Here is a 15,781-nt window from a genome sequence, read left to right on the forward strand (position 1 = left end):
AAACGACTTGCTTATCAGAATTCTGTTTAGAATACACTATATATCTGCGTAAGCGAAGTTCTTATCAGAATTCTGTTTAGAATATACTATCATATAAGGAAGCCATTTTCTTATCAGAATTCTGTTAAGAATTCTCTATCTGAGGAAACGATTTGCTTATCAGAATTCTGTTAAGAATATACTATATAGAATGTATCTGCGGAAGCGATTTTCTTATCAGAATTCTGTTTAGAATATACTATCATCTAAGGAAGCAATTTTCTTATCAGAATTCTGTTAACAATTTAATCTATCTGAGAAATCAATTTTCTTATCAGAATTCTGTTAAGAAAACTATCTATCTGATGAAAATATTTTCTTATCAGAATTCTGTTAAGAATATACTATATATCTGCGGAAACGGTTTTCTTATCAAAATTATGTTAAGAATATACTATCATCTTAGGGAACAATTTTCTTATCAGAATTCTGTTAAGAGTACTATTTATCTGAGGAAACAATTTGCTCATCAGAATTCTGGTAAAATTGGTATATATCTGAAGAAACGATTTTCTTATCAGATTTCCAGCTAAGAATTCTCAATATCAGAGTTTTGTTAAGAATAATGCGTATCTGAGGTAATGATTTTATTTTTCTATTTGAGACAACTATTTACTAACCAGAAGTTTGTTTACAACCGTGTACTTTATGAGATATGTATTTTGTTAAGAAATATTTGATATTTTGGTGTTTTAACGCCACTTTTAAGCACCGCTTTTGGGCTATTTCGTGGAGGCCAGTTTTTATTGGTGGAGGAAGCCGGAGTGCCCGGAGAAAACCACAGACCTTCGATAGGAAAACTGACAATCCTAGTCAATTAAGATTGGAGTCGAGTGCACCCGCACGAGCGGGGTTCAAACTCACAACCTCAGTGCTGACTGGCTAGTGATTACAGTAGTAACTACTTAGACCACTCGGCCACCGAGGCCCCTATTTTGTTTAGAACACAGTCTCGAAAATGAATATCAAATTCAATGGGTTTTCTTTTGCTATGATATCTTATACATTTTGAAAAAAGCTCATCAGATTTCTGTTACAAGAGCTGCACGAATCAGAATATTTAGCTGTTAAATTTATTAACATTACACAACAAACACACACTAAAAGATTGCATTTCGGTTTATTTGTGAGAAGTTAATTATGACCAATGAGTGAAACACATATAATAAACACATTACAAAAAATGTGTTCACTTCTGAGTAAAATACTCCTCTATATGAGTTATACATAATGTATATTATAGTATGTTGTTATTCAAAACACATTTTATAATAGACTAAAGGCAAATTTTTGTTATCAATATAGAGATGTTTAGACAAAAGCTTTACAACGACTAAATTTGTTTGCATATGTATGCTGCCAGTTATTTAGCTAGCACATCAAATATGAGATACAAATACATAAGTGGTTCATAAAGGCAATAATCAACCTGCATACTTATACAATAAGTAATAGATTTGGTACATTACAGCATCTATAAAAGGTAACGGTATATGACATTATTTCAATACCAAAATAAATATAAACAAGTTATTTTACATTTGTTACTTTTTATTTGGTGCACTGCACTTATCAAAAATGCATGTATGCAGTTAATAATGATTTTATCACAAGAACGCTGATGGATACATTTTATAAAAACAAATTTCCTATCTCATGATTGTTAATTTTTTTTATACATTTTGTAAGTTGAAATATTCAGTAAAGTTGATAGAGAAATACACCTAAAATAAAAAGAACAGCAGAAAATGCCCAGAAAATAAGAAGAAAAAGAACAACGGGATTGTACATGACGTTATAAACCTACGTCATTGACTTTTCCTTTGAAAATCTATATTTAGGTATACAGACACTGTTCCGAATCTTATATTAACCTCTCATGATTTTTGTCGCGTTCAATATGATGATTTATCGAAGAGGATTTCTAATGTTTTTAGCAAATTAGAAAACAGAAAATTTAGTCATATAATAAAACAGTTTATTTCATTTGGACGTATCATCAACCTCGTCATCATGTTTATCGTTTTCAGTTGGTCCTTCATCCTTCATATAATTTAGTATTTCATCCTTTAGTGAAGTTGCTGGTTTAAACAAACAAATTTTATTGTCATTCACATTGCATTTAATATAGCATATGATAAAACCTTTTTGGTCCCCTTGAATGTCTTTTCTGTTTAAAACGTAAGAGTCTTTATTTTCATTGGAAATAAATTGGTCTCCAGTCATTTGTCCAATTTGCCTCTTGCAAAAAATATAGGATTTTTCAGACATCTTTAGGGACAAAAACACTTTACCATTCCAATCTACTACATAGCAGTCATTGCTTTTGTTCTCAATCTAAAAAAAAAGAATGTATAAATTATTTATTATGAAATAAAATTAGCTTTAATACATTTTTTATAAACATCCATGAAATTTGGTCTAAGACTGATAGTTGATCATTTGCAATCATACCACATCTCCTTAATTTCATATTACAGCCATGGGTTTAATTTGTAGATGTACAAGAGCATTACATACATCAGCAGTCTGTCAACTGGGGCAGGGCTGATCTGACATAATTGACACAGGTTGTTTGTTTTCTTCTTTAAATTGTTTTACATTTTGTCAAGTCAGGTTCCTTTATAGATTACCTTATGGGATTGGTTTCACTCATTGTTATAGAATGTACAGCGATATATTTTTTTTGTTTACATTAACTTTGGTATACAGTGGGTATTTGTCTGATTGGCAATCATACAACGTTTAATACAATGATTACACAGGGTCTACCTTCTTCTAGAAAATTAGAGACCATCACCCTGTGACTCATCAGGAAAAAAATGACAGTTTCTTCATCTGACCACTTTAACATTGAAAAATTAACATCAACTTGATTGTAACTATTTGTATACTTTTGAAAACACTTACAGTATTCTCTACTGGAGGAGGAGTTTCAATGCTAGTGGTAGGTAAAGGGAATGGTAAAATGTTTTCCTGAAAGAGATAAATTCATTAAATGTACATATATATCAACCATATAAAGGTTCAAATATTTAAACAAAAGTATTATTATCGTCACTGTTTGTAGCCTTTCACTTTACATGATTTTCAAATACTTTTAGTTGTATTGTAAATTGACTTAAGAATTTAAAACTACTGGTGGCTTTAGTAATAGTGTCATGTTTTTCAGCTGACATTAATGACAAATAAATCTTTAATAAAGGAATCTTGACCATTTGAGGATTTGTTGTCCTTAAAACGCGTTTTTTTACATTTTTTTGTGAAAGTCTAATTACTTTTTCAAAAATCTTCTTTTCTGAAACTACTTGGCCAAATAAAAACACTTTAATTGAATTTCCTTAGAATAACTTGTATATAGATTGTATTCTGGGATTTAAATCATTCAAAAAAAATGGCGGGAGTGTCTAAAAATAGAGCATATGTGTCAAATGAAATGTTTGGCTTAAAAAAACAAGAGCAGAAAGAGCAAAACTTACATAGGTGAACGTGTTAAACCGGTTTAGATCTACCTGTCAAGTAATCTTCAGACCAATAGGACAACTTATTGTTGGGTTACTGCCCCGAAATAGTTTGTTTTTTACAGTATTGGGTTATGTATTATCTTTAATATTATTATAAACGAGAGAAATTAAGTGTAAATGACAATATTGTTCAGTAAGATCTACAAATAATTCAATATTATACCTTCCACGTTCAATAGCTAGCATGTTGTTACTTAATCTTATTTTTTATTTTGTCATAGTTTTTAATAGTACTTTTATCTCAATTTAATAACAAATAGTTTTCGCGTTCATACTTTACTCTTAATTGTCTTTGAGTTCAGGAGTGGTGTTCTCGAAGCTATCTTAGGTCTAGGACGTGTCCTAAGAACAACTTATGACAAGTCTTTGTCCTAAGTCGTGTTCTCGAAACTCTCTTAACTTAGGATATATCGCATTTTTCCTAATTAGGAGTCCTAAGATCATCCTATCTTCATCCACACTTTGTGCATGCTTTTTTGCAATCTTTTTTACGTGAAGTGGAACATGAAATGAAGCGCACCATCGATTATTAACTAGAATATAAAGAAATTGTGCATGATTTTAAACTTTGAACTTCGTGTTTCACGATACGATGACAATACGATTTTCAAATTCTCATTTCAAAACACATTGTATCAAGTTTAAATTACAATCCTTCTTGGTATTATTTTATAATTACATTTGAAATCATGCATTTAATAATACATGTTATTATAAAATTTCGTAAACAATTTTATTAATTGGGTCGTCTTTAATAAATGTTTTATCAAAAAATTACTTTAACTATTCAAAATTTCGTACTTAGGATATTTTTAGGACGTCCTAACATAAGATGCGTCTGAGATAGCTTCGAGACACAACTTAAGAGTGTCCTAAGACGATCCTAAGTCCATCCTAAAATTGGTCTTAGATATGACTTAGGACGAATCTTAGGATACTTTCGAGAACACCACCCCTGAGAAATATACTGGTATGCAGTGACCTGTCAAAGTGGTCAACACGTAACTTTTGTCGGTTAAACGTAAAATCATCCAAGTTGAAAATATTCTCACTCTAATATTTCAAACAATTGCATCGGTTTTAAATACTTAATTTAACAACCCAACCAATATGCAAGCAAATAATTCATATTTAAGTTCAGCACCCCATTTAGAATCAATAAGTTCGTCTCATGTTTTCTAGTATGCCAAATTATACCAGGAACATATATATTGACGTTAGATAAACAGTTCCCAGATTATATATATAGCTCTTCATTGAACTTTTGAATACGGTACAAAGATGATAATCAAAATATAGGATTGGGAGTAAAGACAATTCTCACGGGTTTAAGGTTTCCTTCATAAATTTATCATAATATACGTGTACACGACATGGGAAGAATTTCCTTGATACTTACGAATGAAATAAATTATTTAAAGGATGTGTGTGCATTGTATACACAATATACAGAACACTGTTGTTGTCAAATGAGGAGCGCGATATTTATTTGTGATTTTACCGCACATAGGGTCCCATGACTTCTCTTGGTTAATATGGGGAAGGTTTTTCAGAAAATTTCCTAAATTTGATCAAAAGTTATAAAAAAACGGTCCTTAATAGTTTACTTTTGAGGACAAATAGTAATAACGCTTTCCAGGAGAAAAATATATATTCTTATTTCTTTTTACCGTTCCATTCACAAATGGCTGCGCTCAATTTATTGCATAAAAATACATTGTTATCTATACGGTGATAACTATAACCAAGGATTTGTATAGTATACAAATCCGTGCTATAACCCATTTCTGAAATCTTAATACTTTTTGCCGCATCAGATACGTGAACATTCCTTGACTTCATACCACAATAATAAAGATTTCAATAAACATTTTAGAAAACACACGAATTCATTCTGGACCCTATTCCTTTTTGAAAAAATGCTAAAATATTATGTATATTGTTTTAGACAGTCGTTTGTTCAATTTGACATTAAGGACTCTCAACAATGGCAACGGTATGCATGATGTCTGCGATCGTTACTTTGATTGGAGAAAATTTTGAAATTGAACCAAATACCAACAAAAAAAAAGATATATTCAACAATGAAAGGAAAACATCACGGATATAAAATTACTTAAAAATGAAATAATTCACTGACATAAGAATAATTATAGGTAAAGAAAATGGTAGAAATAAACAAATTTGACGATTTCAGTGTATAATAAATACACTGATTTGAAACAGACTATCTCAGAAAATTTATTTCAGATAAAAAAATACAGATTCAAAGTATTACCAAACACGACTAAAGTTAATTTGTTTTGTTTAATTCTCATAAAATTTTTAAAAAATTTTCACTTTGACCCTATGACAAAAATACAACATTTCAAAAAAGAACCACACACTTTATCGGAGTACTGAACATCGGATGACTGCAAGTTCTGGTGGATTGTTTCAAGCACTTGTCTGAGAAAAAAAATCACATCTCTATACCTGAAAGTTAGGTTAAGGTACATAGATTTATTTTTTTCTGAGACAAGTACCTGTGTGAATGATGAATAAATGACAGGGAATTAAACCTCACCCAAATAACTATTACATTGAAGTGATACAATCATTTGTTATCAGTATACTCTGGTTTGTTGTTATATATTATATTAATACTAGTTTATATAATTTTCATCCATTTGTATATATTATTCGATTCTACTATTCTAATGATAGTGCAGTGCAAGTTCATGGTGGTAAAAATTCGTTTTCTAATGGATTGGATTTGAGTAGGCATTACAATTATATAATGACACCATTTTCCTGTGCCATTTTACGTTTTCTGTATGCCTATCTACTAGTATTAGATACTTTTGAAATCTTTTATCTCAATGTTTATGAAATATTTGCCACTGGACTTGAAGCAAACAAAAATTAATCAATAATCAAGACATCTTCAGAGTATCGAAACATTGGTTCTAGTCTTTAAAATATGAAAAAAATATACAGAACTTTCAAAAGTGATCATCATAATTCGAAGGGAAAACTAGCACTATATTGACAAAAACACAAAATCGACGCTAAGGAGCGAACCAAGTTCTTACAGTCATTGATATTACGAGTACGGTTATCGTAATCAGACTCAAAAATCCACCGATTAAAATACTGGATAGTGTGTTTCAGTACAAATTGTATACTCCTTGTACCGATTAAAATTTTAAGATTGGATAACCAGGGGCCTGTTTATCGAAGCAGTCTTAGGATTAGGACCTGTCCTAAGACCAACTTAGGACATATCTTAGTCCTAAGTGGGTTTATCAAACATGTCGTAACTTAGGAAAATCCTAGGAATTGTCCTAACTTTAGGATACCAATTTAGGTGTCTTAAGATGGTCTTAGGATGGTCCTAACTTTATGATATATTTAGGATTGTTATTTTATAAACAAATATGGCCTATATTGGTTGCATTTACTTTAAGGAACTACCATTTGATTTTTATGACGGGGTGGGGCTAGGATGAAAAATGTTGTTCTTCTTTTTTCATTGTTGTAATCTTTGTCTTTCCTTTTTATTTTTCACTCTATTCGGTCTTGCCTTTTTTTTTTAATTAGTTTATCATGACTTATTTTTACATAAATTGTCATCTTGCTTTTTTTTGGCAAAGTTGCTCAATCCTGCCTTTTTTTTTACTCCATACTCCTGTCCTGCCTTTTTTCAAAATTCATCCTAGTCCCCCCCCCCCCCCCCCCCCCCCCCCCCCTTAAAAATCAAATGGTAGTTCCTTTAATGCATATTAAATTCCTATCCCTCTTTTCAGCACCACTTGTTGCAACATTTGGCAATTTACCAAAAAGCAAAGGGTTACTCTTGTCCACGTCGTCCAAGAGAGTCTGTAGTTTTGCATCGGTAGAATTCGAATTTCGTCTCTTATATTCACACGTATCATCGCATGTTATTTGCAGTAATAAAATAGTTGAAGTACTCAGTATTTCTATGAAAGATGCACGAGATTTGCCTTTGAACTTTTAACTATGAAACCGTGACACTTCGAATTCAGCTCACTCAAAGCATATAATGATTTTACCGATTATATATTTTATTTTAAATATTTATAATTCGTTTGTTTCAATTCTTATATAAAACGTAGTTATATTTTTTTGTCTTATGTTTTGTTTTATGAGTTAAAATGTACCATTAAAATATAAAAAGTATTTATCACCTTTAATTTAAAACTAATAATTATTTTCTCATTATTTATCTTTTTTTAAAATTATAGTTATTGGTTAAATTTGATACAATATTTTCATTTTTTCATTTTCGATTTGTTATTTTCTTTTACGCCAATACTTAGGACAGCGGTTAGGACATCCTAGCTAAGATAATCCTAAGATAGCTTCGATGTGCATGCTGAGACATGTCGTAAGTCGGTCCTAACTTTATCCTAATTTCTGTCCTAAGAAATTCGTAGGACCGATCTTAGGACAGTTTCGATAAACAGGCCCCTGCTGGCAGGTGACGAGTCACTTTCTGTGATTCTTGATAAGACTTGGTATGTGTATTTGACATCACGCTATGAGGGCCAACAATTTAATTGAAAATGGATTTATATTTGATAGTTATAAGAAATTGACCATTGTTATATAAATCACTAACTTCATTGACTTTATAAATCTTAGGCTGTTTCAATCAAATTTCTACTTTTTTACGTTTTATGTACCACAAAGATTACGGGGTTTTCTAATTGGGTAAATGCCCGTCCACATGATGAAAATGCACACATGCATCTCAATCATGTTAATATGCACATGTGCAAATTTGCTTATCTATATAATAGTAAATATAGTATTTATTACGTTTACATGGATAAACCTAGGCTAATTTCCACACACATTGGCCATACAAATATATTTTTCAAGAATAAAACTTTGATAGTCGAATCATTTTATAAACAAAAGAACACTCTTCAATAAAGGAGAATTTAATATATTTGGAATAATATATATCATCATATATCTCCTTTTTATTTGATGTTTTTATCTTATAGAATCAGACATTCATCAAATTTCATGATATTTTCCCACTCTGAATGGAGTACAAAAACAGGGAGGGGTCTTTTGGCAAAATATATTTTTTAAAGCATTGGACATCAAGTTCTTGCATATGCACGTTATAAACATTTTTGTCTTTATGCATAGATATCGTTTAAACAAGAAAGTGAACATTTGTACATGTGAGCAGATCTCGAGCTTAATTAGTTATCGTATACTCTGGAACGAGTTTCCCAAGGCTGACTGGATAATAGAAATATGTATGTTAATTTTAATTCATTTATATGTTTCAGAGTTTAGTGAGACGTCATTTTCAGTGTACTAGTACATATTTGTGTTTATGGGCCAGCTGAAGCCCGCCATCGGTATTTTCTTGTTGTGTTGAAGATCCACTGGTGGCCTTTGGCTGTTTTCATCTCTTTGGTCGGGTTGTTGTGTCTTGGACACATTTCCCCTTTCTATTCTTAATTACGCTTTTGACAAATGTTTGCGCTTCTTCTGATTGACAGCAAGACCCTTTCCAAAGTGTGGAGTCAGTTCGACAGTGCTGAATGTAAATACGCACACACGCCCAGGAAAAACAAGGACGTTTAAAATCCTATTCCTCTTGTAGAAAGATGGGCGAGAACACTGCTCCCAAAATACCCTTGCAACAACCCTTTGAAGTCCGAATTGTTTTTTGGGGGCTACCATCAAATAGTCAGTGACACACACCTCACTTTTTAGTCATTATTAGAAGATTCGTAATACGGAAATTCATCTGAAGAATATTTTTGAAGTATGCAGCGTTAAATGACTGCACTTTTTTTTAACTATTAAGACCATCAAATCATTTGCATGCATGTTTACTCTGTATGTCAAAACGTTTCTATCGCCTTATACATATATACAGGTATATCTTTATACAAAACGCAGTCTTCAACCGTTGGTTCACGGACAGTGGGCAAATTGGACACCGACCTTTCGCCATAATGATTTAAAAAAAAAAACTAAACGAAACAACAATATAAAAAACATCATTAATACGTTAAAAAAATGTAATAATAACGCAAACAATGTTTACTCACCTCTATCTTCTGACTTTGAAATGGCCTCTTCCTCGTGAAAATTATAGACGTCTATTCCTTCCATGACCTAAAATATCGAATTTGAATTTTGAACCAATGAAAGAATAGAGATGAATGCGCTATTTTTCAAATTTTGAATCATATTCAACAATCGTTGACATTTTAATGATGGAAATTCATATTGGAATATAAGTTACTGTAACTCAAAAATACTAATATACAACAAAAACGTAAAAATATGTATATTGAATACGCGTTTTGGACCTATTATTGATTTTAACTAAAAAAAGATGATTTGTGAAATTGAGTTTATTTACTTTAATTCAAAAATTTGATTATTTTTTGAATTTTGTATGACATTGTATTTTGCACACAGTTAGTGAACAACTGGCAAAACTAACTATCTGTGGAAAAGTGCTGGATATATATTTTAAAAGCATGTCGGAAAACTTTTTATATAACACTTTTGTGAAAAAACAACATACGACAGAGGGAATTTCAACATTGGAGCATGAAGATAGTGAAATCGGTGAGTATTACTTTTGTTTTACTTTAAATGGAGCTAAATTTTTATTCTTATTTAACAAAATTGATTCGTGGCAAATGGACAAATACCAAGAAAAATATACATCCATAAATTTGCACACAATAAAAAAATTCAATTATACATTAAATAAATATATATCAGAAGTTTAAATAATATTTCCCAAATCAGGATAGGAATGAAAATTCTGCAACACAAAATGCGAATAAAAAATAGCACATGTAGCCTCTTAATGCATATGGAAGCGAATATCCAATCCGCACCTCCTTTTCACATTAAATTATCAAATGATCGTCAACCTAGTTTTCCAGAATAATATCGTTGATGTTTAGCCGCATATAATTATATAACATTAAAAAAAAACGTTTCAATGTATTTTAAGTAGTGTACATGATACTAGAAATAAACAAAAACAAAAAAACATGTGAAAGAAATAAAAGTCAAAAATTAAAAAAAAATATGACTTCCCTATCTGCCTAAAAAAAAGGATGAGAATGAATATATGTATTTGAATCTATTTACAGTGGTGCCAGTTTTATTATGCGAAAAAGTTAACAATTTAAAAAATATTTCAAGCGGATTGTAAACGGAACTGAAACTTAAAATTCAGAAACGAAAAGAAACCCGTAAATTTAATTAATATAACATTCCCGATCTTAACTATAAAATACTATTAATAAACATTTGTTCGTCATCATCATTATCAATACTACATTGTATAAATATATTTAGCAGGATTAATATTGTTATTGTTTATTATAATATGATATTAATAATATTGATAATTATCATATTTTTTTAGGATTATAACCACATATTTAATATTATTTTAAAGTTTATTATTATGATAATTTCATTATCATTATCATAATGTTGTTTTTATTATTATTACTATTATCATAATGTTGTTTTTATTCTTATTATTATTATCATTATTATTATTATTATTATTATTATTATATTATTATTATTATTATTATTATTATTATTATTATTATTATAAAATGCATGTATTTGTTTATATTTATATCTATTTATTCAAATTTTAATTATCTAAATCTTGAAATATCACTTTTAATATTATTTTTAAAAGTTCATGAATGCGAATCTTGCCACACATACTTAGCTTATACGTACCTTCAAGAAAATAAACTGTAGAAATCCAAGTGAAAGTTAAGATGTGTACAGGGTTAACAAAATGAACCGTGTGCTATGCTGTGGCGGGAGACAAACGCTAAATATATAAATAAACCACCGCGTGTGACAGTAAGTAACCCATATGGTTCATAATCTGGATTAAGATTTATCTTCGAGATGTAAAGCATCCAACTGTGTAGTGTTACAACGATAATTATACTCTTGGCATTTCTTATCAGATGAAAGACTTGTTTTTCGGATAGAAAAGCAGACCCTTTTGTTTGACAGTTTTCAGCTAATTATCATCTGTTTCAGAATTCTGTAATTTGAAATACTTGCTACATACATACACCATTTAATTTCCGTTGACCGCCTGAGGCCAGGCTAACTTAAAAGAAAAAGTATCTGTTCTCACATCTTAAGACAAAAAGGTCAGTTCCAATGACCCAAAAATAACAATGCCATGTTCCCTTACGATTTATATTTTATGATTTTATTTTAAAACAGTAAGAAATCGAACAAGTTGCATTAAAAAAAAGGTCATTTGTGAACAAAGAGGTAGACCTATACAACATATAGTCACGTTTATACCAGGTGATCATAGATCATTGTTTGTAGATATATAAACATAATTCTAAAATTGAATATGTTATTATTTTAATAAAACAATATAAGTTATCATACTTTTAACTAACTTTGAACCGAATAAAGATACTTTTTTGAATACCTGTATTGAGATTATCTGTTTTTATTTTTGCTGCCCTGGGATTGTTTTCATAGTATTCTGAATTGTGTTGATTTCTGATTATTTTGTTACTTTGATATAATTGCCATCGAATCAGTAAGGGTACATGATTGTATTTCTCACCAATAACATTATATCATTATTAAACACATATAACATACCCTGTAAGAAGAAAGAGATGTGGTTTGATTGTCAATGAGACATAGATCCACCAAAGTTAAAATGAAGTGGAAAAAAGCAACCGTACGGCCTTCAACAATGAAGAAAAGCTCTTACCTTATATCTTGTAAAATTTGAAATGATTCAAGTGAGAAAACTAACGACCTAATTTATAACAAAATAATTTACGATTTACAAATATACAACTACAACTACAGAACTACAGGCTTCTCCTTACTTGAGACAGGCGTCAGCCCTCTCCTAACATAGGACAGTGCTGTAACAGTACAACATAAGAACAAACTATAACAATAGTGCACATGCTCTAATGTCTCATCTGGTTTACATTTGGTTGAAATCATTTTGAAAGTATGCGAATTGAAGGTTTTACTACAAGTATCATATATAATTAACACTGTCAATGATCCATGAAAATGAAGTCACGGTTTAATTAACTTTGCCAGACAGATATTTACACCGTACAGTCATTCCATAAACCAAATATAGTTGTCATAACGCTTATAGTACCCGAGATTCAAACCACTTAATCTTAACATTGACCAATGAAGCATGAACATGAGGTCAAGGTAGTACAAACCCTGCCAGACAGACATGAACACCTTACAATCATTCCATACACCAATTATAAATAGCCTATTGTTTATAGTAACTGATAAACTGACCTATTCACAAAAAACTAAACATTGTTCAATGAACCATGAAAATGAGTTCGAGGTCAGACGAAACCAGCCAGTCAGACATATACATCTAACAATCATTTCATACACCAAACATGGCGTCCCTATTGCTTATAGTATCTGAGTATCTGAGAAATAGACCTTTCTTATGACAAGGACGTCTATTGTGCTGGTCTTAGGACACGCCTTAGTCGTCATGTTAAAGAAATAAGATAGAGAATGGAAATCTCCAAAGATAAGACATATTACAGATATGGTACTACAGCTAGAATATGTATATTTATACACAAGTGTTTTTGGATGGACTTAGGGTAGTCCTAAAAGTCACGATAAATTTGTGATTTCACTATGAACCCTGCTTTGTGTAATACAGACACAGTGGGCCAATTGTTTTAAATTGTAGGTCATAAGATAATACTTTAAGTTAACAGGAGGATTTTCTTCAACTGTTCTTTGGTAATCAGTATTTGAAGAATTTATTTTTGTGCAGATACTATCCCTTTTCTTTTCTAAATATACAGTCCGCCAAAAGTTGAGCACCACCTATTTTTATTGCATCGAAATTTTTTTCATTTAAAAAAATCAGTTAATCCTCGAAAAGGAGAAAATATTTATGTAGCAATTTTGCTAACATATACCATAAACAAACCGTAGACTTGAGTTTGTTAACGTATGTAGGTTCTATGCATTTGAAATTTGCGTTCATAGAAATAGTGAAAATTATTCAAATCAGAAACGAAATTTAAGGTTCACTGTGATTTTATTTTTTTACAAAAATTGATTACCCAATATCATTAAAAGTCTCCACAAATAATCTTTGGTATCTTCGGCAAATTTAATGTCAATATTTGAGTCAATAGGATGTGTAACACCCTCTCTTCCGGTACAGTTCCATAACACGGAGTCTCATAATCTGTACAAGTATTCTGAACTTTAGTTGATCACATTTATTCCATTCAGCAACAATTGCGCTTCTTAAATCGCTAAGATTTTGCAAATGTGGATCTCTGCGATTGAGATTTCTGCCAATGGCATCCCAGACATGTTCGATAGGGTTCATGTCTGGAGACATGGAAGGCCAAACGATAGTGTCAACGGCTTCTTGCTCTTTCTACTCTTTGTACTTGGTTACAATCCTTGCCTTGTGTGGGCTAGCATTGTCGTACATGCACAAGGGTCTTGAAGCAAGTGGAGGATTATCAAAATGAGGGACTACAATGTTTCTAAGCACCAAATCCCTGTATGTCTGTCCGTTCATGTTACCATGCAGAATATGCATTGTGCCTGTCCCAAATCAGGAGCCTGTAATTCAGTGATTGTCGTTTGTTTATGTGTTACATATTTGTTTTTCGTTCATTTTTTGTACATAAATTAGGCCGTTAGTTTTCTCGTTTGAATTGTTTTACATTGTCATTTCGGGGCCTTTTATAGCTGACTGTGTGGTATGGGCTTTGCTCATTGTTGAAGGCCGTACGGTGACCTATAGTTGTTAATTTCTGTGTCATTTGGTCTCTTGTGGAGAGTTGTCTCATTGGCAATCATACCACATCTTCTTTTTTATATCTACCACCTTACAGCAGTATGAGAAGAAACCCCCATACTGTAACGCCACCAGCAACGTATGCAGTCGTTGGGCAAATGTTGTTTGGTCATTAGCAGTTTTATTTCCACTACAAACTCGTATTATGCAGTCTATTGGTCGTAACAGAAACCGACTCTCATTTGACCAATGAACATTTTGCCAGCTTCTCATGTTCCATCGTCGATGGTCATTAGCCCTTTGAAACATGATTATACGGTGCCTGGCTGTTACGGCAGTTCTCTTGACAACACGACGTGCTCTTAGGTAGCCTCTATGAAGTCGACGGACCAATGTTCGAACACTAACATGACCACCTGGACGCTAGTGATGTCTAAGTTGTGAGGCAGGAGTAAATGGGTTGGCTTTAGCACAACCAATAAGGAGTCTGTTATCACGATCGGTAGTTAAACGGGGTCTTCCGGACCTTTATCTATCATTTACAGTTCCTGTGTCAACATGGCGTTGTAAAAATCTAACAATGACGGTGTGTTTAACATTGAAATGGTTACCTATGCAACTAGTGCTCCTACCAGCATTTGACATGTCAATTGATTGTCATGGTTCAGTCACATATAACTTACCCCTTGCCATATTTCACAGTGATTTGGTGAAGGTCAAATTTCATCTGTACGTGGGACAGTAGGTAGATGATTTAAAGGCATCGAAACAGTGTATTCGAAAAAGTGCAGATGACCTTGAATAAAAAAATGCTTGGCGAGTTTATCGGAGTTTATTTTTTTTTTGTCGTAATGAATTTTCTTAGTGTATGTTATAGGCAATTCATAACACCAAACATAAATATTTGTTTCGCAATAGTTAAAAAAATATTGCCAGTTATATTTAGGTGGAGCTTAACTTTTGGTTGACTGTATATAATTCGTCGTCATATTTGACAGTACTCTGAATATTTCTTTTTTAATTTCTTGATTCGGCCAGCAGAATTTGAATTTTGGTACAATCGATATCTGTTTTGTTTTGTACTGGATTCTAATTAAAATATTTTAGAATTCTTATTTCTACTAGTAGATATTGGTATTCGGAATTGCACTAGAAAATTCAGAGGCCATTTCAATGAAAGTCTCATGGAATATATCCTAAGATATGATTTAGGACATTATTTAGGATGATCTTAGGACGTGTTTTAGAATGTAAAACGAAGCTATCTTAGGACAGTCCTAACTGCGATTGTCCTATATAGCCATCCTAACACGTTTATTTAATCAAAAACTATTATGTAGAGAATAAAATAAAATATATTTAAATGTAT

General features: G+C 31.4%; 1 protein-coding gene and 1 long non-coding RNA gene across 4 annotated transcripts in view; both read right to left on the reverse strand.

Annotated features, from left to right (window-relative positions):
• LOC127702286 (deoxynucleoside triphosphate triphosphohydrolase SAMHD1-like) overlaps positions 1-15,781 on the reverse strand; it is a 190,551-nt gene that overhangs the window by 23,832 nt on the left and 150,938 nt on the right. The window lies entirely within an intron of this gene.
• Positions 1,015-11,618, reverse strand: LOC127702294 (uncharacterized). Its single transcript, XR_007982357.1, has 4 exons — positions 11,331-11,618; positions 9,650-9,716; positions 2,950-3,015; positions 1,015-2,376 (listed from the first exon to the last, which is right to left on the reverse strand). It is a non-coding gene; the product is annotated as an uncharacterized LOC127702294 (long non-coding RNA).

The sequence above is a fragment of the Mytilus californianus genome, unplaced genomic scaffold, assembly GCF_021869535.1.
Source record: "Mytilus californianus isolate M0D057914Y unplaced genomic scaffold, xbMytCali1.0.p SCAF_5, whole genome shotgun sequence".
NCBI classification, from domain to species: domain Eukaryota; kingdom Metazoa; phylum Mollusca; class Bivalvia; order Mytilida; family Mytilidae; genus Mytilus; species Mytilus californianus.